At 35.9% G+C, this 24,416-nt stretch overlaps 1 pseudogene; it reads left to right on the top strand.

Annotated features, from left to right (window-relative positions):
- The first annotated feature begins 3,292 nt into the window (after window positions 1-3,292).
- On the top strand, window positions 3,293-24,180 carry LOC112605871 (annotated as a pseudogene).
- The last annotated feature ends 236 nt before the right edge of the window (window positions 24,181-24,416 follow it).

Genomic DNA, 24,416 nt, shown 5'->3' with positions numbered 1-24,416 from the left:
ACTGCTGCTTGGCCAGTAGGTAGAAGTGGCCTCACAAAGCTGTCTTAAGTGGGGAAAATTTGTATCTGTAGAGAATCTCCAATAATCCAGCCATGCCCCCTTCCCTTTCTGTTCCTTTTTCCAAATCCAGCAGAAATTGAGAGTGTGAAACATTTAAAAATCTGAAAATAAATATTTTTATCATATGGTCTCTCTGAGGAAGGTTTCATCTACATAGCAAGGCCACCTTTGCTAGCAAGCCTCTTCTCCCCCTTCAAATAACCTGTTTTACCAGCATCTAAGCCCCCATTCTTTCTATAACCTAAAAATGGTATATACGTTTCTGTAACTCATTGGGAAGTTGGGTCTTCATTCTAAAGCTCCTGTGTATGCACCTTAAATAAATTTGTATACCTCTCCTTGTATTACTCAATCTGCCTCATGTCAGTGATTCTTAGTGAACCTTTAGTGTGCCAAGAACCAATGGCCCCCACATTAGCACATTTTACTTTCAAGTTCCAGTGATACTCTTATCCACAGATAATTTTAATAGTTTAATAGTTGTGATTGCTCAGCATGGCCTTGAGCATTACAAATGAAGGTACTGTGACTCTTTTCTCTAGAACACCTTTCTCAAGGTCATTTTCACACATTGCCTTTAGATTCTACCTAAATAACTTGAGCCTGTCTCTTCTAATACTTGGATTTGGGACTTAGACTTTCCTGGATGTACACCATTCAAGCAATATTACTGTTGCAATTAGAGTAGTTTCATTTCCTCCATCACCTATAGAAGGTTATTATTTTCAAAACTGCCCTGTTAATTGTTTTTATGGAACATGAGTGAATTGAGAAAATCTCCACTCCTAACCCTTTAAAAGTTCTAAAATATAAGACAAAATATTTAACACAAACATATATTAATAAGTTTATATGATGTAAAACAGCTTGCAATCAGTTTGTATACTACTATATCCACATGCCTTCCAATATCAATTTTTTAACATCACACTTGAAAGATTAAAACATTCGAAAAGCACCAGAAAACAAGTCAGAAAAATTGCAATACAATCATTACCTAATGGTATAATGATGTCTCACAACATCAGTAAAAACATTCCTTATGTACATACTATTCACTTGGTTGACTTTCAGTTTTTATTTGACTAAAATTGTTTACTCTAAATTCCTCAATCTCTCATATATTCATTTCAAAATGTTCTTAAGTTTTTAAGTAAATATCTTCTCTTTATTTGATGTAGATTTGAGACATTGCCATAGTTCTTCCTTCCTTTTAGCAGCACAATATAACTTGTTCTCTGACCTACTCAGCACAACTTTATTATTTTCTAATCTCACATGTCTTTCTGATAGTGTATTGCAAAACTATTTTTTGTGTCACAAATTCATGTCACACTTGTGATAAATTCATGATACAAAAGTGATCACCAATTGATTCTGAATGTTTTGTAAATAATACATCTAAATGTAGTTTACCATAAAAAGAATTTCCCTTAGACCTATGAAAACTTGCCCAGTTTTGAGAAAGCCAGTGCTTCAGAGTGACTTCCTCAACATTTTCTATATCATACTTTGATGCCTGTGACCAACACAGGAATATCATTCTTCACTATGCAGAGCACCTTAAAGCTAAACCAGAACCCACATGGACTCAGTCTTTATTTCTGTTTTATGGTACATTCTGAAAGAAATTTAAGGTTTGGCTTATAAACCTTCCTGAAGAAAAGATCCTATTCTACTTTCAAAGCTATAACAATACCCAGATCCAGCTCAACTACAAGTCGGATTGATTTAGTGCGAAACTCCAGTGTTGTTATAAAATAAAAGGCACATATTTTTTAGAAGGTATGTATTTTTAGTTTGAACTCTACTGTTTTCTTGTACCAAGGTCCTTCATAGAATCAAACATTACAAGACAAAGAATAAGCAAATAATATACAATGTTTGAGAGGTAAAATAGTCAATAGAAACAAACTCTTAAGTTACCCCAAATGTTGGAATAATCAGATATAATTATGACAAAGTTTTAAAGAATCTTCAGGAACATTTATGCTGCATGTATGCAAGATAGGAAGAATCACCAGAGAGGGGGAAGCAAAATAAATAAAACCAAGGAAGCTGAAATGTAAAAAAAAAAAAAAAATGTGATATTTGAAATAAAATCATTCGTATATTTATATACAACAGAGAAAAGAATCTGATAACTTAAAGCTGAGTCAGTAAAACATACACAAACTAAAATACAAAGGCAAATAGAGTGAAAATAGCATTTGAGATCTCTAGGTAAATAACAAAGGTTTTAGCATCCATGTAATTGAAGACTCAGAAGGATAAGAGGGAGCATGGAGTAGGAAAATATTTGCTGAGATACTTACCAAAATTGATAAAACACATCAACTCACAGATCCAACAAGCTCAGCAAAACCCAACTTAGATAAACAAGTGAAAAAATAAGATACCCAGAAACGCAGTCAACTACTGAGAATAAGAAGGAAAAGGACAATTGGAGGAGGAAAAGGAAGAAGAGGAGGAAGAGCGGGGGAAAAAAGGAGAGGAGGAAGAGGAAAGAAAGCAGCCTAAGAATATGGCACATGGAATACAAGGGAGTAAAGACGGAAATGATGTTAAGCAATGTCATCTTAAAATGCTAAAAGTAAAATGAAGAAGGATGGAAGAAAATAAAGAAGGAAAGAAAGGAAAGAAGAAAAAGTGGAAGAGACAAAAGAGATAAGTCAATGAGAAATAAAATGCAATATATTATGACTGTAAGTTTCTTCACCAGCATTCAGACAGCAGCTTCTAACTTTTAATTACATGTGTTATCCTAAATCCGCAGGTTACCCAAATGAAACTTCAAACATTCCCTCACAATGAACCTGTTAATGCATTCCCTCACCAACCAACCTGTCAAAACAGGTTATTTTGCAAGGGAGGGCCAGAACTTTTATTAATTGCCTCCATATTTCCAATGACCAGTTGGCTCTCTCTGGCTTCTTGCACCCTACTATCAATAACTTGTCAGAGAGTAAAGTCCACTGAGAATGAGACTGCCCCAGTTTAAGAACTTTACTTGGTGTTAATTTCTCATTTTATATCTGGATTCTGTTTCATTATTTTTAGTTTCTCTGTTATCTGGAGGGAAACATCTTTGGAAAGAAAAGTCATTGATCCCAGCACTGGGAGTTGTCAGGACATGTTCTCCTGGGGGCTAGGATAATCAGAAAAGTGCCATGCTTTCCAACAATTATTTCAAATTCTGAATCGTAGAGGGACCCTCTAACTTAAGTGAGACATGCAAGCAGCTGAAGTGTATTGGCCCCCATTGGCGGCCCTCAGTCGAACCAACCTCGCAGGGCAGCAGTCCTTGACTGAGGTCACTGGAGCTCCAGGACTCACCTGGTGCTGTGCACCAATGCCTGCAGGAGAGGCAGCAGGTAGCTCATGGGCTGAATCTCATGCTTTTGCCTGCAGGGGGCATCCTTCCATCCCTCTCTGGCTTTCCAGCCTCCTCCGGGCCCTGTTGCTTCTCAGTGTCCAGTTAACTAAGGGACGCCTACTGAAGGTTGGGAGTGGGAAGTATTATATGGAGAGGCAAGGTGGGGCAAGGCCAGGCCACACATACACATATGCATACACATACGCATACATATACATGTACATACATATACACATGCATATAGAGACATAACTCCACCCTCTTGCAAAGGTGTATCATGAAGAGAAAATGCATCTGCGAATCCTTCATTTACTGCTTTTAATGGAATTGAAGTAATAAATATGTATGCATAATAGAAATAGTGTATTTTAAACTTCATGACACCTAACCAGCTGAGCAGTAATATTTGCAAACTGGACAGCACTCCCTTAGTTAATGGTAAAAGTGACAAAAATTTAAGTAGGCATAGTCAACTCATATAAACTGCATGTAATTTGGTAAGAGAAAATGAGGAATGAAAGAGTAGTCTGACTTCCATTTACAAAATAGCATTTCATTTTGTTCTTGCTAGAGTTTTCTAATGATAGCTTTTCAGTTCTGTTAAAAATTAATCATTTAAGATGCATTCTCTATAATGCCATATGATGATTTTCTAATAGGTACATATAAACATACATAGTATATGTCATTCTAACTTGTAAATACCTTTTGTTGGCATGACATGTTCACATTCATGATCTCATGTGCCCATCACAGAAGTTGAGAACACCAAACATTTCTATCATTGTTTTTTTTTTTTTTTTTTTCCCAGAGGAGGAAGTGGTCACAGAGAGGTTAATTTGCTCAGTCACTTAGTTACTATTAAAATGGAGATGGGCGTTCAAAGTCGGTTTGCATCACTTCAAAACCTATTATGATAAAACTTCCTCTTTTGAAACCAGGGAAAGAGAAAATCTTTGTCCCAACTCAAATTTCATTACTGTCTTCTAGGCATGTCAGTGTAAAGTAAAAAAATCTTCATCATTCTTATGAATTTAGAAAAAAAGTCAAAATAATCTTTGTTTAGACATATTCAAGTGAAGTCAGTCCCATGTATCTATTTATATTTTATATACAAACATAATTTCAAGTTTAATTTACCTGTTCATTGTCTCTAAGTGGAAAAAAGTTACCTATCTTAGAAGGGATAGATGTATGAGCAAACTATATCTTGAGAAATAAACTCTACAGTTTTGGAAACATATGTAGCATTTAAGAAGTACATCTTGAATTATGTTATGTTTCATCCTCTTATCAGATATCTTTTTTTTTTTTTTTTTTTTTTGATACAGAGTCTCACTCTGTTGCCCAGGTTGGAGTTCAGTGGCAGGATCTCGGCTCACTGCAACCTCCGTCTCCCAGGTTCAAGAAATTCTTGTCCCTAACCCTCCCGATTAGCTGGGATTGCCACTGCCCACAACCACGCCCAGCTAATGTTTGTATTTTTAGTAGAGATGGGGTTTCACTATGTTGGCCAGGCTGGCCTTGAACTCCTGACCTCAGGTGATCCACCCACCTTGACCTCCCAAAGTGCTGGAATTACAGGCATGAGCCACTGCGCCGGGCCCAGATATCTTTTCTTCTTGGGGAATTATTGACCTTAATTTTCCAAAACATCCTCTCTTCTTTGTCACAGGGAAATTCAAATCCAGAAGTTGATTTCATGGGTTTTGGAGGGTCAATATATAATTTTTAAAAATCCAGCAGTGAAAATAGCAGGCACACTTAGCATAGGGCAATTCACACTGAGTTCCAACCACAGTAGTCTTTGATAAGAACAAACAATTTCACTAGACTCTCTCTTGTAGGTCAGCTTTTGTTTTCTTCCTGGATTTTCTTTCTTCTCTTCTCTTTTAAACTGGCATTCCCTGAGGTTCAGTCTTTGATTCTTATTTTTTTTTTTTTCAAACCAAGGTGAGCTTATTTTCATTTTTATGGTTTTGACCTCTACCATTATAAGATGACTCCCATATGTGTGTCCCTTTCCAAGGATTCTTTTGAATATCTACAAGGCAAACTGGAACACACTGAAGCTCAAGAATATGATATAAGTTGCCTGAGGACATACAGCTAGTAGTAAGTAGCTGAGATAGAGCTTGAACTCAAATCAGCGTTTTCCTTTTTCTCTCTGATCATCTTTCTGTATTTCCTGGAATCCTCAACTTCTAAGACATCTGATTTTTAAACCCAAGAGTCTTTCATCCCTTATTTCTACTTCTTCCCCTTTTCCCATATCACCAAGACCTGTTGATTTTCTCTTATATATATTTGTTTAATCCAACCTCCCAGTCCCACCTCCATTCTTATCAGAACCCTAGTATAATAATTCTTTATCACTGTCTATAAACTTTACTCCTTTCCCCGTTGTGGAGTTTTATTAAATACATGCCCCCACCGTAATTTATGTAAACAAAAATCCTCCTTATTAGTTTAAAGGTCCTGGGCCAAGGACCCTACTTATCTTTACAAGGCATGTCTCTTCTCTTTCTATTATTCTCTTCCATGTTATACTTAAACATATAGATACTTATGCTTTTAAAACATATATTCAGCATAAAACTAGACATAAAGGATTGTAAAGGTGAAGAAATAGAACTTGAGTTACTATAACAGAATTCTGTCATTATATAAAACATATAGGGCTTTTACTATACAGGCATGTTATGCCCTGTGTTATTGTTCTTTAGAATCTAGTCTAACGGATTCCAAATGTGTACTTCCTATCTCCCTCAGCAGGAGTAAGCAGAGTGTAATGTGAGAATACACAGAGTTCAAAAAGCCTCAAAGTCAAAGAAGACCTCTCCAAAGAGGAAGAATTTGATTATATTATCTAATAAGAAAAACATATTTCCATTTAATATTTCATTGGTTACATAATGCTTTTCACATATAAAGTATAATTTAGTCTTCACCACTACTTTTTGTGAAATAGGAATATTCATCTCAATTTTACAGGTAAAAACAAATGAGGCTCATGAATGCTACACAAGTTGTCCAAGGAAATATGCTAATGAGTAGCTGAGACAACTTGAACTCAAATCAACATTTGTTTTTGCTTTTAATGAGAAAATTGGGATCCAGTAAATGGCTCAAGGTAAACAGTGGTAGGAGAAGATTCTATTTCATGTCTTGATTTCCTGTCCAGTCACCTATAATTCTTCTTCTTTTTTTTTTCCTGTATATCACATTGTCCCCAGCAATAAATTGGCATCTTAAACTTACTTTGTATGCATAATTTAAGATACAGCCCTATCTAATCCAAGTAAACATTTAGAGATCAAAACTAATCTCTTGACAATCTTTAATTAGACTAATATTTATCAAATATGATGTGTGCCAAGTATTGGAGCTGTAACTGCTATGATTAACCAGACCATACAATCAAGGCATGCTCTAACTTATCTAAGATTCAAATTTAAATTTTTTCAATGAAAAATTTTGAAACACTATTTTACCAATTTCCTGGTGGTTACATTGCCTATTTTTCACTTTTATTTTTAGTGTATTACTTTAGTTTTATTTAAATGTAGTTTCTTATAGGAAAATCTACATTGTTGAACTTCCACTGAAGAGAATATTGACACAGGTTATTTTATTTCTTCATTGGTTGGGGGCAGTCATGCACTTGCCTCGGGGTTTTCTGTTATTCTTCCATGAAACCCAGAAATAAAAGCATACAAGGAATTGTTGATTGTGCATTTAATCCAAAGGCTCAGATCAAAAAAAAACCAAGAGGTTATAATGAGATTGACAAAGCCATCTGTTTCCTCAAATCAGATCTTCCACACTTGCATCTATATATGATACTGAAATAAATAAAACTAAGCCAATAATCACCCATTAAATACTGAATGAGTATTTTTCTTGTAAGAAAAATGAGTTAATGTTGTAGACACATGCGCTTTTACATAATGTGTGTATATATAACATAAAACATATAATGACCAAATGTCTACATGTTAATAAAAATATATATGATATATTTTTATATAATTCAGATATTATACATAGATATATAAGCTATGTGATCAAGATACATAAATACATATATACATATATATGTGTCGATTTTTAAAATCATAGATGCTTGATCATATGTAGCAGAGACTTTCCCAACCCAAAGCCAGGTCCAAGGTTGGGCTATTGTGAGAACTGAAAGAAATCATACATGCTAACCAATAATAAAGCAGACCACATCAAATATGCCATTTGACGTTTTTTCAGATCACATTTGAAATTCTACTTCACTCTATTTCTGTTGCTTTCATGAAATTTGAAAGTAATGGAAGCTGTTATCATTTCATTTTCTCTCCAGTAGTAGGAACTAGGTGTGAGTTTGTTCCATGACAGACTTTGGTTTCATTCACTTGAAATAGGTCCCAAAGTTTCATTCCCATTGTTTGTATTGCCTTGAAGTTTAGCTGCTGTGCTTTTGAGCTGCATTCTAGACTACAAATATTGAGATTTCTATTCTTTCCATTTATTGCCTTGTGGGATTTATCACAGTGATACTTCAACACTTCAACTCCCAAATAAGAAAGTATTTATTGTCACTTTTTTGTCCATTTGATATTCTATTTTTAATTGTAATTCATTATACTCTCTTTCTACGCTGTCTAAGGCAATCATCTTACTCACTAAACAACAACTAGGGTTTATGTTAGATCTCAGTTATTCAATGAAAAAACTATCAGAGGAAAATAGGTAATGCACCTTTGAAAGAAATTGATTACACAGATTTTTTGTTTTTTGTTCTAATAACATACCTTGGCTTGATTAGCACTCTGATACTTTTGAAGGATGGAGGGGAAGTAAAGCTGTTATAATCGATGGAAAAGAAACACACGGAGGCTAAACAACATCCCTAAAGCCACCATGAAATATGATCCAGAAGCTGAAATTCTGACACAGACAAGGAATTCCAATTTACTGCACATTGTAATTCCATAATTTCTCAGTATCAATTTTTAAGTTAAATTTAAGCACCAGGTTTATAATATGAAATGTATTAGTTAATGGGGAGAAAATAAGGATTAATAAGATGTAGCATTTATGCCCTCGTAGGACCCAGAATTTCTTCATATTTTTCTTTATTTGAGCATGGACTGAGCAAAACATAAAAACCTAAAAATAAAACTATATAATTCAGGCTTCTTGCTACTCCTCATTTCCAAACTCTATTTTAAAAAGTTCACAGGGCTTTTTGCAACTTCTTTTCAGAAGCTTAAGTTTGATATATGTTTTTTTCCAACAGATTATGGAAGTTTTACTATACACAGAAGAGGGAGTAGCTAAAAAAAATAGGTTCAGATAGTCAATGCTCTTCAATGAAAGACCACCAGAAATACACCTGTAATTGAACACATTTGAGTTTATTACTTCTGGCATCTAGGAGAAATGTATATCATGGAATACCAAGAGACATCTCAATAAGATTGTTTTATTATGAGGAAAATTTATTATAGGACTGAGCTTCTATTAGGTAGTTTCGGAAAGAGTTCAAGAAAGTGATGCTTTGCTCTGGCTTAGAGCAGTTCAATGAATGAGAATCTTGATGCATTTTACCTGGCAGGAAGAAAGAATAGAGTTAGGCTAAAGCTATGATTGGTAATTTTGTATTCATCACTCACAATGGGTGGGGGAGGATATGTTTGCAGGGAACTTCTTTTCTGTCAGTGTTCAGACAATATCATGAAGTGGACTTGTTTTTTGCTTTGTTTTATTTTGTCTTTGTCTTACTTGATCACCATCTCAGAGTGACCTTGTCAGATGACGGTATTTTGTGAGACTGTGTTCAAACGTGCAGTACTACAGCCTGTCTTGTTCTGAATGCTAGCACAGCTTTTAGGTATCATTGACTTCTGTTTCTTTTCAAAATTTACATTCAGACAGAATTAGGTAATTTAAATAGTTTTTATTTATTATTATTATTATACTTTAAGTTCTTACTTTTAATAAGATGGAGGGAGAGGAATTAGCTGCTTTTCGGTTTGGGGATTTGAGTATAGTCAACAAAAGTGATTTGGTGCAGGAGATATCACTTAGTAGCCATGTTGCCTTGATTTAGCTAGCTTTATTATTAATAAAATGAGACTCATAAGAGCAGTTACCTCACAGGGTTGTAGTAAAGATTAAATGACTTGGTGTGTGCAAAGTTCTTATCACAGTGCCAAGCACATAACTCATTCTCAATAAGTACTACTGATAATGGTGCTGTTACCAACAGTGGGGCAGTGGTGGCATTGGAGATCATATTTAGACCCAGATTTGCTATATTCACTCTCTCTCACTCAGTGCCTGGATTTGTGTTTGGTTTTACTACTCACTAGATATGTGACCTGATTCTGTGTGATTCTATGCATAGTTTTGGCATTAGACAGGCAGAGTTAAAAATCCCAGCTTTGCCACTTACTGGAAGTCTGGTCTTAGATAGGCTCCTTAACTTCTTTGAGTGACAATTACTTAACTATAAAATGCAAATAGTACTAGTATAGGTGGCGTGGAGTTTGCTTGTTAACAAATAGATAAAATACACAAAATATCAAGCCTATAGTTAATGTTCGGTAAACTGCAGTTCTCATTATTATTAGCCACAGTCCCCCAGCTTGTAAAGTAAGAGTCAAAATACTGATGTGAAATCACATATAAGCAAAGTATGAGACAAAATTATAAAACATCACACAAATGAAAGGGCTGTTTGTATTATTGCAATAGGAAGGAAGTACTTGCTGACCTAGGATCCAACTCTCCATTCAGAAACTTAATGATAAGAACAGTATCTTAGAAATAATTTCAGCTGATATTTAGTAACAGTGGCAAGGATGTGGACATTTATTGCACTTTATTTTTTTCTCCATTGTCTTCCAAATTTGTGTCTTGACCTTGGAGAAGTCATTAATTCATCTGGTTTTAATTATCTACCTACTTCAATGACAGATTGTTTGATAAAGAGATGATAAGACAGCTAATAAAATAATATTTATTGAGCTCTTTGAAGTCTTAGGTGGAAAATAGCACACGGGCAATATCTATGATCTCACCGTTACTTTGTTACAGAAAATGAGCAAAAATTGTTTCTCTTCGCAACAATCAACAATGGAAAAATATCAATGTATTTATTTCAAAACCTGAAGAAAATTCCCAAAAAACCATTGAGTTAGTCAGCATAACGTTAACTTTAATCCTCCAACTCTGGAGCCTGACCACCTGAGTACAAATCTCGGCTATAGGTATGGCGTTTTAACTCCAGTACTGGGCTACTGCTCAACTTCCTTTCCACAGCTGAGTTTCCTCCTCTGAATCATGGACATAATAATACGACTGTTGTGAAAAATAAAATGAGTAACATAATGTGCTTGGGATGCAAACTGCCTGTCCTATAATGTAGGTTGTAGTTATTGCCGTGAAATGTAACATTTCCGCATCTTAAGTCTAACAGACTTAAATAGGACTTTGCTGCAAATAACACCCGATGTAAAGGAAATATATGCACGGTACTGTGGGAGAGTCACAGGCACATGTCTGGACCGAAAACCTGGTCCCTCTACAGGACAGCAGGAAGCTGGTCAAGTGAATTCTGAAAGCTGTAGTCAAAGAAGGAACGTGGGATTGAAATTTAAATAATACAATTAGATGAAGAGGCAGAGGCTTATCTTGGATTGACAGACAGTTTTATTTCACCTTGGGCTTTATTCATTGACCCTTCTGCATACATGGGAATTCTTTTTATACAGGTCTCTTTATGGTAACTGCTTCTACCCTTGCTTTTTGAGAGCTAGAATGAGATCAACTGCTTATCACTGTGACTAGCCAGTATCATTGCCTTATTTTATCTCTAACTCCCATTCAGACTTACAAAAATAAAACTTTCATTGAACTTGCTGAAATAAACCAGCTTAAATTTGTCATGTCTTGTATTTGGGGATGATGTCTACAACTTCTTTGGGATTTGTGAATAGTTCTTACTAAGCATTCAAGTTTTAAGTTTGAAACTTTTACATCTTCTCAACTCTGTTCTTGGTTTTGGTTACCCAAATTCTAGATTAAATTATTGACCATTATACACATTGCATTTTTTAATTTTTTTTTTAATTATATATGCTTTAAATTTTAGGTCTGTTTTTATGTTCTCTCTCCACCCAACTTTCCTTTTCAGGGTGAAGTTTGCTTTGTGGAAGACTTTTTACTAGAAAGTAAACAGAATGGTGGTTTTTTTTTTTTTTTTTTTTTTTTTTTTTTTGGTGACACTTGTTAATTGTCAAATATTGACACTTGTTAATCTTTCAAATATTTTGTCTTTGTCAAAATTATTGGCTCAAAGATGTTCATAATGTTCTCTTTTTATTGTCCTAATTTTCATGGGGATTTAAAGTGATATTCTCAATCTTAGTATATGGAGTTTATATTTTTTTCAACCAATTAATCTATCTAGCATTTATCAGATTTATTGATCATCTCAAACCTTAAGCCACTGGCTTCATTGATTTTTTTCTCTTTTGACTTCTATTTTTAAAAATTATTGTTGTTACTTTATTTTCAGATTTTAAGTACTTTCAAATTTTTCAATCTGTTCTTCATTCCCTTTTCTTTCTATTTCTACCTTCATCTGAATTAATTGAATATATATTATGACTTCATTTTATCTTATATATTGCCTTATCCCTTCTCCCAGATTTTGGTAGTTACTTTAGGGTTTATAGCAGGGCTCAGCAACTTTTTTTTTTTTCTTGCTAAGGATAATATAGAAAATATTTTAGATTTTATGAGGCAATAGAAGGTTTTTATTTAAAGTATTTTATAATGTATCTTCAGGCAATATTAACTACTTTTCATGTAGTTTAAGAACTTCACAACAATATATATACTTCTCTTTTCCCAAGTTTTATGATATTGTTTCATACATTGTACTTTGACTTATGTTTAAAAAAAAAAACTAGCCGGGCGCGGTGGCTCAAGCCTGTAATCCCAGCACTTTGGGAGGCCGAGACGGGCGGATCACGAGGTCAGGAGATCGAGACCATCCTGGCTAACACGGTGAAACCCCGTCTCTACTAAAAAATACAAAAAAAAACTAGCCGGGCGAGGTGGCGGGCGCCTGTAGTCCCAGCTACTGGGGAGGCTGAGGCAGGAGAATGGCGTGAACCCGGGAGGCGGAGCTTGCAGTGAGCTGAGATCCGGCCACTGCACTCCAGCCTGGGCGACAGAGCGAGACTCCGTCTCAAAAAAAAAAAAAAAAAAAACTAAAATCCAGTTTATTTTCTTAAATAATAATTATTTTTTATTTTCCTAAATTTGCTGTTAGTATTCTTCTTCTTTTGTCCAACTCCTGGTTTCCCTTTATTACTCTTCTCTCAAGGAGCATTGTTCTACACTGCCTGTTAATAAATGTATGAAAATTGTTGTTCCATATACTTACTTTTTTTTCCTGTTTAGTTGTGTCATTTGAGGGTGTAATATCAGTCTCTGATATTCTGTCAGAAGAAGAAGTCTGGCATTAGTTTTTGAATAATCTTTGTTGCTTTTGTCACTAACTCCCACTTTTTTTCATTCTGTCCTCCATTCTCAGGAAAAAATGATCTTTATAAACTACAGATTTGATTATGCTACTGTCATACATGTCTGTTAGCATGAATAATAAAATCCAAATTTAAACAGGTATACAAGACTCTCCAAGATCTAGTCTGTCCTACACAATAGGACATGGCCTACACAATAAGGAGTATAAAGTAGAATGAATATTCCTCTGTTCTAAAGACCACCAGACCTCTTGTTGTTCACCAAACACTCCATGATCCTTCTTGAAGCTTCCTTAACAAACATAGAACTAGAACTCCATTTCTACACTTTAGTTTTAATTATGTTTTATATGTCTTTTAAGAACAAGCTGAGGCATCACCTAAGCAACTGTATCATTTCTGAATACCAACTACCTTTCTCTCTGTTTCTCTATCTCTTATTTTCCTCTTTACCTCCATTAGCCTAAGTAGTAATTGCTGGTTTACATATCTGACTCCTCTGGACTCTTGAGCTCTTTGCATAAAGGAATGTTGTCTTTGATTTCTGTGTCTCAAACATCTGTTCATATCAAATATCTACCAGGTGTCTGAATCAAATAGGTTTGTAGGTACCCATGAATGTATGCTGGTGGGCAAATAACTATATTCACCAAGTAATGTGAACTTTAGAAAGACATTGGGTCACTCCTTCTGTGATTAGCCTCTTTTTAATATATGCAAATGCTCAACACATACCTAAATGGTTTTAGGGTACATTTATCTCAAAAGCCACAGGTTTAACAAAAACACATTATTGCTTTTTTTCTGGTTTAATTTTTCCCCATATCATTGCCTCCAAAATTGTCCTGTAACTTATAATGCCAGTAAATTCCATTTCATCACAAATGAAATGATGACTTTGTTTTTTCTTACTGTTCTTACTAATTAATGTATTCATCAACTTTATTTTACGTTAGCATTATTACGCTTCTTTTATTAATGTTATTAGTACAAATTCTGGTAGTCTAGACTGTTTCATGAATAATTATGAAAACAAACACTTGTGAATCAATAATTACATTTAAAAAGTCATTTAAATATTTATTTAAATATTAATTAATTATATTACTTTATTTAATGAATTTTTATTTAGAATGTAAAATGTTCCAGACTATTTCAGGTTTCAGGAATAGAACATGAATGTTAATTTTTAGATCCAAATAACTTAGTGGGAAGTCAGACAATATACAAGAACAAAATTAAACAAGGTAAAGATTAAAAAATGAAAGTTAACACATTAGATTCAAAATCTAAAGCAAATATATTTAATAGAGAAATTTTTAATGCATTTTTAAAGAGTGGACACAAGACAATGGTGATTCTATTGCCATTTATTAATTTGTGGGGGGCTTCAACACTTTATATGAGTGTCCCTGATATGGAGAGGAGACAAGTAAACACTGGCAGAAGAGGGTGGTTTCCTGGCAAAGGCCTCTCCTTCAAGCCTAGATACTTGTGGCCCTAAGTGAGAACAGGCATTCCTGTTTTTGCACCCAAAAAGTCACTTTTTGACTTGACACACCCCCTATCCTGTACACATATAAACCCTGACCCCTAGGTTCCAGAAGCAGAAGACAAGATGAGCAGATGAACAGCGTGGCAGAGAAAGAGAGAAGAGAAGGAGCATCTGAATGTTGAGAGAAGTTTGGCTGGAGACAGTTGGAGAATTGGTCCCTGGACAGCAAACTCCAGGAGAAAATCACCCTCCTACTTCATCTCCTGTCCAGCTCCTCATCCATCCCACCAAGAGCCAGCTCCGCCACCCAATAAAACCTCACATTCACCATTCCTCTAGCCTGTGTGTGACCCAATTCTTCCAGGACGCTGAACAAGAGCTCGGGATACAGAAAACTGTCACACTGGCCCTCTGCCCTTGCAGAAAGGCAATGGCTTCATTGAGCTGGTTAACACTTAAGCTGTCCACGGATAGCAAGGCTAAAAGGGTGCATTGTAACACGCACCCACCTGGGCTCCTGCACCTGTCTGTCTGCGTGCTCCCCATCCCGTAAGGGGTTTGAACAGTGACGAAACAGATGAGCCACATCGCTGTCACATGTCCTGTGAGGGGAATCAGGGAACTCTCCTCTTTCTTTTGTTTTGAGACGGAGTCTCACTCTGTCACCCAGGCTGGAGCGTAGTGACACGATCTCTGCTCACTGCAACCGCCACCTCCCGGGTTTCAGCAGTTCTCCTGCCTCAGCCTCCTGAGTAGCTAACTTTTGTATTTTAGTAGAGATGAGGTTTCCCCATGTTGGCCAGACTGGTCTTGAACTCCAGACCTCAAGTGATGCACCCACCTCAGCCTCCGAAAGTGCTGGGATTACAGGCCTGAGCCACTGCGCCCAGCCTGGAACTCTTCCCTTTCACTCCTAAATAAGTTTGTAAAACTTTTTTTTTTTTTTAATACAACAGTTTATTAACACAAAAATTTTTCATTATAAATTTAAATAGTTGTAAATAATATATTTTTCTGTTTTATTCCAAATGCTTATGTTCTAAAATGAAATTGACAATATTCCTTAAAATTTATTCATTGAAATATAAATACCATAGAGATTTGATATGTGCCATCATCCATTTAAAAATCTATGTAATAGTTCAAAATTTCCCATTTTTAACCTTGAATTATATTTCTATTCTATTTCTGCTACCAAATTTATGTTAATGTAATATACATGTATTTTTTATCTTGAAAATATATTTTTAATCACCTTATTACAATTCCTCCATAACAACAATATGTATATATACTTAAGTATCTTTTTTTTTTATTGTGACTTTAAGATCTGAATTTAGTTATCATTTGACTAAACGTGGGAATAATGTGTTATTGGAAACACATCCCCTAAGATGTTGACACAGGTATTTTTATTGGTTAATTTTGTAATTAATTAGCCTGTGGATCATTTTTGATTATTTTTCAAAGAAGACACATTTCAATGATAATATAAAACATTTTGCATCTTTGTAGATGCATGTAATAAAATAATGTTCATATGTTGACCTAGATGGTGTTAAAAGGTATATTTTTATAGCAATAACATTTATTGCTCCAAACCCTTTTAAAATTACATGCTGAAAATCATAAAGTGATCTATGATCAGAATTCTTTAGCTTATCTATAGGTTGATGACTTAAGAATGTTTCTCTTATATTTGCTAAAAGAATGCCAGTTCTTCTTGACTAAAGTCCTGAAATGACTGCTCCTGTTCTTACAACTTCTGAAACAGTCATATAAGACTTGGCCGCCCATGGCTCCTTGACCTCAAATCTTACCAATCTCCACTCGCTCACCAAGCTTTAGCCACAGTAAATTTCTGTGGTTTGCTCCTAAACATATTACATGATTCTGCCACCTTAATCACTTTCACACTCACTTCTCTATAAGTACCCTCTCCATTACTAATGACTATCCTCCTTATTGTTGTAAGCAGCATTCCAACCGTGAAATTCCCATCCTTTATTCTGATCTTCCTTTTTAAAATCTTTATTATTTACTTACTTGTTACTTTATTATTATTATTATTATTATTATTATTATTTCTATTTCTGGCTAGAATATAAGCTCCACAAAAGCAGGTAGCTGGCCCAAGTTTACACAAACACCAGGAAAGACCAAGATTGTAACTTAGTTGAAATTTGGGATCTGAACTCTTAACTGTATCCTATGGCACACCACCCTCTCACCTCCAAACACACCTATTCACTGATGACACTACCAGTTATTTGTATTGTCTCCATTCAGATCATTTGAATATTGTACTTTATAACTAATCACCATTGATTTCTTTCTTCCTCCTCCTCTGCTAAATGAGAAGGTCTTTAAGAACATCTCTATAATCTTAGCTCCTAGTATGATTGCAGTGTACTGTCATTTGTTAGAATGGTTTTTGAGGAAATAATTCAATTCCCCAATAGTGAAAACATGTCATCTGTAGAAGGAGATCATTTGTGCTGGTCAGAACACATGAATAGAGTCCTACAAAGTGACACTTTATTTCTCTTAGAGAAGGGCTATTAATTTTATTTTTGACACTTTGCATGACTCTGGGTAAGTCAGCTTTTCAGCTTTTCTCTCTTCCATCCACATCCATTTAGAAAAACATGTTAATCCAGCACAGCTGATGAGTATTTATGTGTTAAGAGGATTAAACTTTTATCACAGAAAATAAAGAAGAAAAAAACTCATTATATTTCCTTTTCTCTCCCTCTACTTAGTTAAAGTCAGAGACAAAGAAGGCCTGAGCAAGCTACTATAGGACTTCACAAATCTGGCAGAAATTTATCTAATATGTTACAATAACAGTCCTGGTTTTGTTTTTGAGTTCATTGCTGACTTACTTTTTGAATTGTTCTAGCTTCATTTCTGAAAAAGTACACGTTTGGTAAACTCTGTTTCCTGGAGTTAAGTTGTACCTGGGGACTTAAGTATCTCAACTTTGATAACTTTCAAATGGGTACACATACATGCACACATGCACACGCCTCAAAACGTGGCGACTCAGCTGAAAACTAGGACGGTTTTATTCCAGTTGCTGCTCTGCTAGGAGCCACCATCAAAGATCACTGACATTTTTGGCAAGTGATGTTCAGGGTTTTTAAAAGTACAGGAATAGGCCGGGCATGGTGGCTCACGCCTGTAATCCCAGCATTTTGGGAAGCCAAGGCAGGCAGATCATGTGAGGTCAGGAGTTAGAGACCACCCTGACCAACATGGAGAAACCCCATCTCTACTAAAAATACAAAATTAGCTGGGCGTGGTGGCACATGCCTGTAATCCCAGCTACTTGGGAGGCTGAGGCAGGAGGAGCGCTTGAACGCAGGAGGCAGAGGTTGCGGTGAGCTGAGATTGTGCCACCCCACTGCAGCCTGGATGACAAGAGTGAAACTCTATCTCACCAAAAAAAAAAAAAAAGTACAGGAATAAAGGTGGCATTTTACTAGGCACTTACTATTCATAAAGCAGAAATTTGTGAATAAGGCATCTGTGAGCTTTGTCAATTTGTTTACACTCTGACATGAAGTGGGTGTCATTGAGGAAGAGTAAGCTTGTATGTATTTTTTCTATCATGATCACAGAGTGGCATTTTTGTAGTTATTGATCTCTGAGTTTGTTTTTGTTCTACAGGAGAACGCTATGATCTACCTTAAGTGTCAAACCAGCTCCCAGAGAAAGCTATCAGAAAATGCTTTCTTTTTCTTGCTCAGTTTTCGATTGCCTTCCACTTTTAACCATTCTTGCTTAGGTCTAAAAGTAAGCTACTGTTGTATATGTTATCTCTCTCTCTTTCTCACACACATGCATGTCTGTGTGTGTATATATATGCAACTATAAATGTCTATATAATGTGTATTTGTCTATGTATATGCATATACCCACGTATGTTATAGATAGATAGATAGATAGATAGATAGATAGATAGATAGACACATACATTATGATTTCAGACAGTAACATACAAATGTATAGATACAGAAATAGATATAGCCAACTTGCTTTTAATAGTGTGAAAGAGTCAGCTTTTCTTATTTTTCTTAAAAAAGTCTTTAAACATTTATTTCAAAATTGACCATGAAAGAATAATTTATTTAGCTATCTGGCTTCCAATAAAACATTAAGAAATAATGTCTCAATTTTATTGGGCCAAGACATCTTGCTGGGTTCTCAGAAAACTGATCAGGAACAAAGTTAATATGCTAATACTTTACTGGAGATTATAATTTCAAGAATGCAGAAATGAGAGAAAAAAAAATTGTAGCAAGAAATGAGGGAGAGAAAATTCCAGGGAGCCAGGATACTACTTGGCTCAAATACCAGTGATGGCTAAACTACATAGGACTGGCTTTAGAGAATCCCAACGAACTACACACTTATCTTGTACAAAAACTGTTCAGTTAATGTTCAACTAATGTTCCCCATGACAGTTCTTGACAAGTATGCTACTATTTGGATGTGTTTTATTTTTCAAATGTAATAACTTTTTAACATAAAATCCCCAAAGTTAATACTCTACAAATTAAGATTTTGACATTATGGTTTCAGGCAGTAATGCACTCATAAATGTACTTTATATTCCACTTTCTAGTCTGAGAATGCCATTATAAGATAAATGTAAATTTTGTTTCATGTTTAAATAAGCTCCAAATATTTTTCTTCATGTACTTAATGCCAATCAAATGAAATAAAGAGGTAACCTCTTCTAGATCTGTTCATTATGTCATAAACTTTCACTATTTACACATATAATCATCTTTATTTTGCCCTAAAAGTAGTGGTCCTATAATAGGTTTATTTATTAAGTGCAGTTGGAATGCAAACTGGGAGTTTCAATCAATATGTTTAGAATTTGGTAATGTGAACAATGCAGAGAAAATAATGGTAACTTGGGTTGAGCTGAAATACATCAGAAGTTTTTCAGTTACAATTAATAACACAAGTTTCTGTTTAAAAGATTTTTACTTATTGCATTTGTTTTCAGGATCAAATTATGATTTTTAAGCAGGAGATATGTGGACTGCATCTCAAGACAGTCTAGCCAAGTAAATAAAATAATGCACCACTTGATTTTCAAGCTACTAGTGATTTAACAACCGGCTTTCAATGTTACAGAATAGTCAGCATCGGTTCCCAGGAGTCCATAGGAATACTAATGGCTAAGTGCCTTAAAGAAAAATGTATCCTACAGTATCTAAATTGGTATCTTAGAAGTATGGGGTGCAAGCCTTTATAATTTCATATTCATGTTTAAAGTAATTTTTCCTTTTTTAGGCCTTGGTTTTCATTTTCCACTTCTAACTAATACAGCTTATAAAAATATTACATGGATGTTTATAAAATGGTATTTTTATTTTAATACTACCCTTTTCAAACTTTATTTGGTAGTGTCCTGTTTCAAATGCCAGTGTGTACTGAAATTCAACTTGTGTACTGACCACTCAGACTTAGCAGAGACTTCACAAGGACTCTTTCCTCTGTAGGACTACCCTCACTTCAAATCCCAGCTACAAGTTGGGTCCACAGGCCACCTGCACTAGTGACAGACTGACTACAAATTCAGAGGTTCCCATAATACCCCTCACGTGTGATAATTTTCTATAATGACCCAAAGAACTTCAAAAAATGCTATAATTAATGATTATATTTTCTTATTAAGGATACAAATCAGGACAACCATAATATTGAAGAAAAATGAAGAGATGCATTGGATGAGGAGGGGGAGTAAACACAGAGTTATTTTTCCCATCATATTACTATGAGCTGAATCTTTGTGATTATATTGGATCCACCTGTACAATCCAGACTAATCTTCTGTATTAGTCCATTTTCACACTGCTGATAAAATACCCGAGACTGGGCAATTTACAAAAGAAAGAGGTTTAATGGACTTATAATTCCACATGACTGGAGAGAACTCATAATTATGATGGAAGGCAAGAAGGAGTAAGTTATATCTTATGAAGATGGCAGCAGGCAAAAAGAGAGCTTGTGCAGGGAAACTCCCCTTTTTAAAAACATCGTATTTCATGACTCTTATTCACTAACATAAGAACAGTACTGGAAAGACCTGCCCCCACAATTCAGTTACCTCCAGCTTGGTCCATCCCACATGATGGGGTAATTCAAGGTGAGATTTGAGTGGAGAAACAGCCAAACCATATCATCTTCCTATTTTAAAATCAGTTTATTAGCGACTTTAATTCTATCTGTAACTTTAATTCCCCTTTGCTACGGAACATATCATATTACCAGGGAATTACAAGCTGGACATCTTTGTGAGGCCATTATTCTGCCTGCCACACTACTCAAATGTCTACTGTAGCTTGGGCTGTAATAATTGTATTTGTCCTGAAGAACCAGATTTTTATGCTCTATCTTCTGTGCAAACTTAATAAGGGCAAAAGGTATATCATCAGTTTTTTGTCACTCCCTACCTCACTTCCAACTTCTTTTGCCAATATCTCTGTTTTGGGCAGACCAGTCATAGTGGCAGCTCTACCCATAACCTGCTTCTGAGATAAACTGCCTAATCATATCCTCTGCAGAGGGAGCAGTCCATGTGCTTCTCTTGCTGGCCATGTTCTCTTCACTGCAGCTGCTTGATATAGAGTGAACATGTGGCAGCAAGATGATCAATTTAAATGATTGGTTCAAGCAATTCTAATAGTCTTCAAATATCTATTGTCTACATTCTGATTTAACCAAAAGTCATCATTTTTAGTGGTGAACATTGCTACAAGTTGCAGGCCTCTTTATATCTTCCTGTGCCTATTGCCTGGTTTTTTGGACAGTGTGGTAGAAGGATCAGTGTTGTGTGGAGTTTTTGTTGGGTTTGATTAAGAGATATCCTTCAACTTATGTTTTTCCTTCTTATTGCTTTGTGGAATAAAACTATAGTGATGCAAACTTATCAAGCATCTGCCACCATGATGTGACCTTGGAGAGCAACAAGAAAGTAACAATACTGGCTCTTTCATGTGCAACCAACACAGTAGATCTGGGACCCTACCCACAACGGTGTGCTGGTAAATGCTTAACTACCAGTTCCTTAGGTATAATGACCTGATTTGTAGTGCTTTTTGATTTATGAGGAGTAAATATTCCTATCATATGGTATCACTGAATGTAGAGCTGGGAAGAGATGTACACAATTGGATCATGGAAACTAGTTCTAGTAAACTCTAGTGTGGGAAAAATAAACTTGTATTTTGTTTAAACCAGTATTTTGGGTTGTTTCTTGCTCATGGCCAGAAACGATCCCAGTTTATTTCTGAGTAGTGGCCTATGCAATGATCAAGACCAAACGGGGCTATCCAGATTTCTTTTTTTACATACTTCAAACTATAGGTGTGGAGAGAGGATCATTGGTTAACAGTTGGATCACGAATAAAATTATTCATTAAGGCATGTAGTGACAGAGTGGCTGTATCATGTTACTGTAGAGATCTATAATACACCATCAAACTCCTGTGAGTGCAGGCAGGCACCATAAGACAATCTGGCTTCAAGCACAACCTTGGATCATGAATGGTGTTGATTTCTGTCAGATTCTAGTATTCTAGTCTTTCTTACTATTTTTGTTTTAATTGCTTTCTATTGTTTTTCTGTTTTCTGTTTCCTTAGTTTCCAATCTTTATTGGAATTTTATCTTTATTATTTCCTTCCTTCTTCTTTCTTTAGGTTTAATTTGCTATTCCTTTACAAGTTTCTTAAGTGGAAGTTTAGATTTTTTATTTAAGACTTTTTTTTCTATGTTGGGGTTTAAAGCTACAAAATTTTCTCTAAGCATTACTTTAGCTGCATTTCGTAAATGTTGATATGTTGTCATGCAATTTCCATTCAGTTCAGAATAGTTTTAATTTCTATCTTTATTTCTCCTTTGATGTGTTATTTAGCAATATGTTCTTTAATATCCACATACTTAGATAATTCCCCAAATTATTTTTAATTTCTAATTTTTTCCATTGGGATTGAAGAATATGCTTTGGACAATTTCAATACTTTTAAATTTGTGGAAGTTTGCTTTATTGCCAAGCATATGGTATCTCGTGGAAAATATTCCTGCTGTGGCTGAAAAGTAATATGTATTTTACTCTTGTTGCATGGTGTGTTCTGTAGATAGCAGTTAGATCAGCTTAGTTGAGGTTGTTACTCAAGTGTTCTATATTCTTGCTGAATTTCTTTTCTTTCTTTTTCTTTTTAGTGTATTTCTTTCTTTTTTTTTTTTTTTTTTTTTTTTTTTTCCTGAGATGGAGTTTTACTCTTGTTACCCAGGCTGGAGTACAATGGTGCAATCTTGGCTCACTGCAACCTGTGTCTCCTGGGTTCAAGCGTTTCTCCTGCCTCGCCTCCTGAGTAGCTGGAATTACAGGTGCCTGCCACCATGCCTGGCTAATTTTTGTATTTTTGGTAGAGACAGGGTTTCACTATGTTGGTCAGGCTAGTCTGGAACTTCTAACCTCAGATGATTCACCCACCTCAGCTCCCAAAGTGCTGGGATTATAGGCGTGAGCCACCATGCCAGGCCTATTCTTGCTAAATTTCTCTGTAGTAATCCTGTCAAATATTTATAGTGAGATACCAAAGTCCTCAAAAATTGGTATTAAATTGTCTATTTCTTCTTTCAAATAGTGTCAGTTTGTGCATTATATTTTTGGAGCAGTGTTGATAGTTGCACATAATTTATAAATATTATATTTTTCTGATTGACACTTTCATGATTATGAAGTTTCCTCTGTGTCTCTAGAGTTATTTCTTATTGTAGAGTCTATTTGATTTGACATTAATTTAGCCATTCTAGTTCTTATTATGGCAACTTCTTCTATCCTGTTACTTTCAATCTAAATAACTTTTAAAATACCAGGTATGGCATAAAGGCTAAAAAGACTATCAAACAAATGTTAAGTATAGGTACATTTCAGAAAAGAAAAGCTGAAGTATAATATATGACACTTAAAATAATCAAATTGCTTCTCTGAGGAAACAGCAGATGCCCGGATGACACTGGTGTGGCGGGCGAGCCTGGAGGCCCTGGGGGCCTTGGGATGGAGAAATGTGGTGGCTTCCCCTGAGGCTTTGTCAGTGGCATCTGGGGCTTGGGTCACCTTGATGGTTGGGCCTGAGGCAGGGGCTGAAGTCCCAGAGTTCAAGGAGGCCAGGCTGAGGACAAGGAGTCGATGCTGTTCGTCAAGCTGGGCCACCTGGTCAAAGATGTGAAGATCAAATCCCTGGAGGAGATCTGCCCCTTCTCTCTGCCCATCAAGGAGTCTGAGATCATTGACCTTTTCCTGCGGGCCTCTCTCAATGATGTAGTTTTGAAGATTATGCTGGTGCAGAAGCAGACCCGCGCCGGCCTGCGCACCAGGTTGAAGGTGTTTACTGCCATCAGGGACTACAATGGCCGTGTCCGTCTGGATGTTAAATGCTCCAAAGAGGTTGCCACTGCCATCCGATGGGCCAACATCCTGGCCTAGCTCTCCACTGTCCCCATGCACAGAGGCTACTGGAGGAACAAGACCCACACTGTCCCTTGCAAGGTGACAGGTCACTGTGGCTGGGTGCTGGTGTGCCTCATCCCTGCACCAAGCAGCACTGGCATTGTCTCAAACCCAGTGCCCAAGAAGCTTCTGCTGATGGCCAGTATTGATGACTGATACAGCTCAGCCAGGGATTGCACTGCTACCCTTGGCAACTTCACCAAGGCCACCTTTTATTCCATCTCCAAGACTTACAGCTACTTGACCCTGGCCTCTGGAAGGAGAGTATATTCACCAAGTCTCCCTATCAGGAATTTATTGACCATCTTGTCAAGACCCACGCCAAAGGCTCTGTGGAGAGGACTCAGGCTCTAGCTGTGGCTACAACATAGGGTTTTTATACACGAAAAATA

This window comes from Theropithecus gelada, chromosome 14 (genome assembly GCF_003255815.1).
Source record: "Theropithecus gelada isolate Dixy chromosome 14, Tgel_1.0, whole genome shotgun sequence".
In the NCBI taxonomy this organism is placed as follows: Eukaryota; Metazoa; Chordata; class Mammalia; order Primates; family Cercopithecidae; genus Theropithecus; species Theropithecus gelada.
This window is presented reverse-complemented; position numbering and strand designations above follow the sequence as displayed.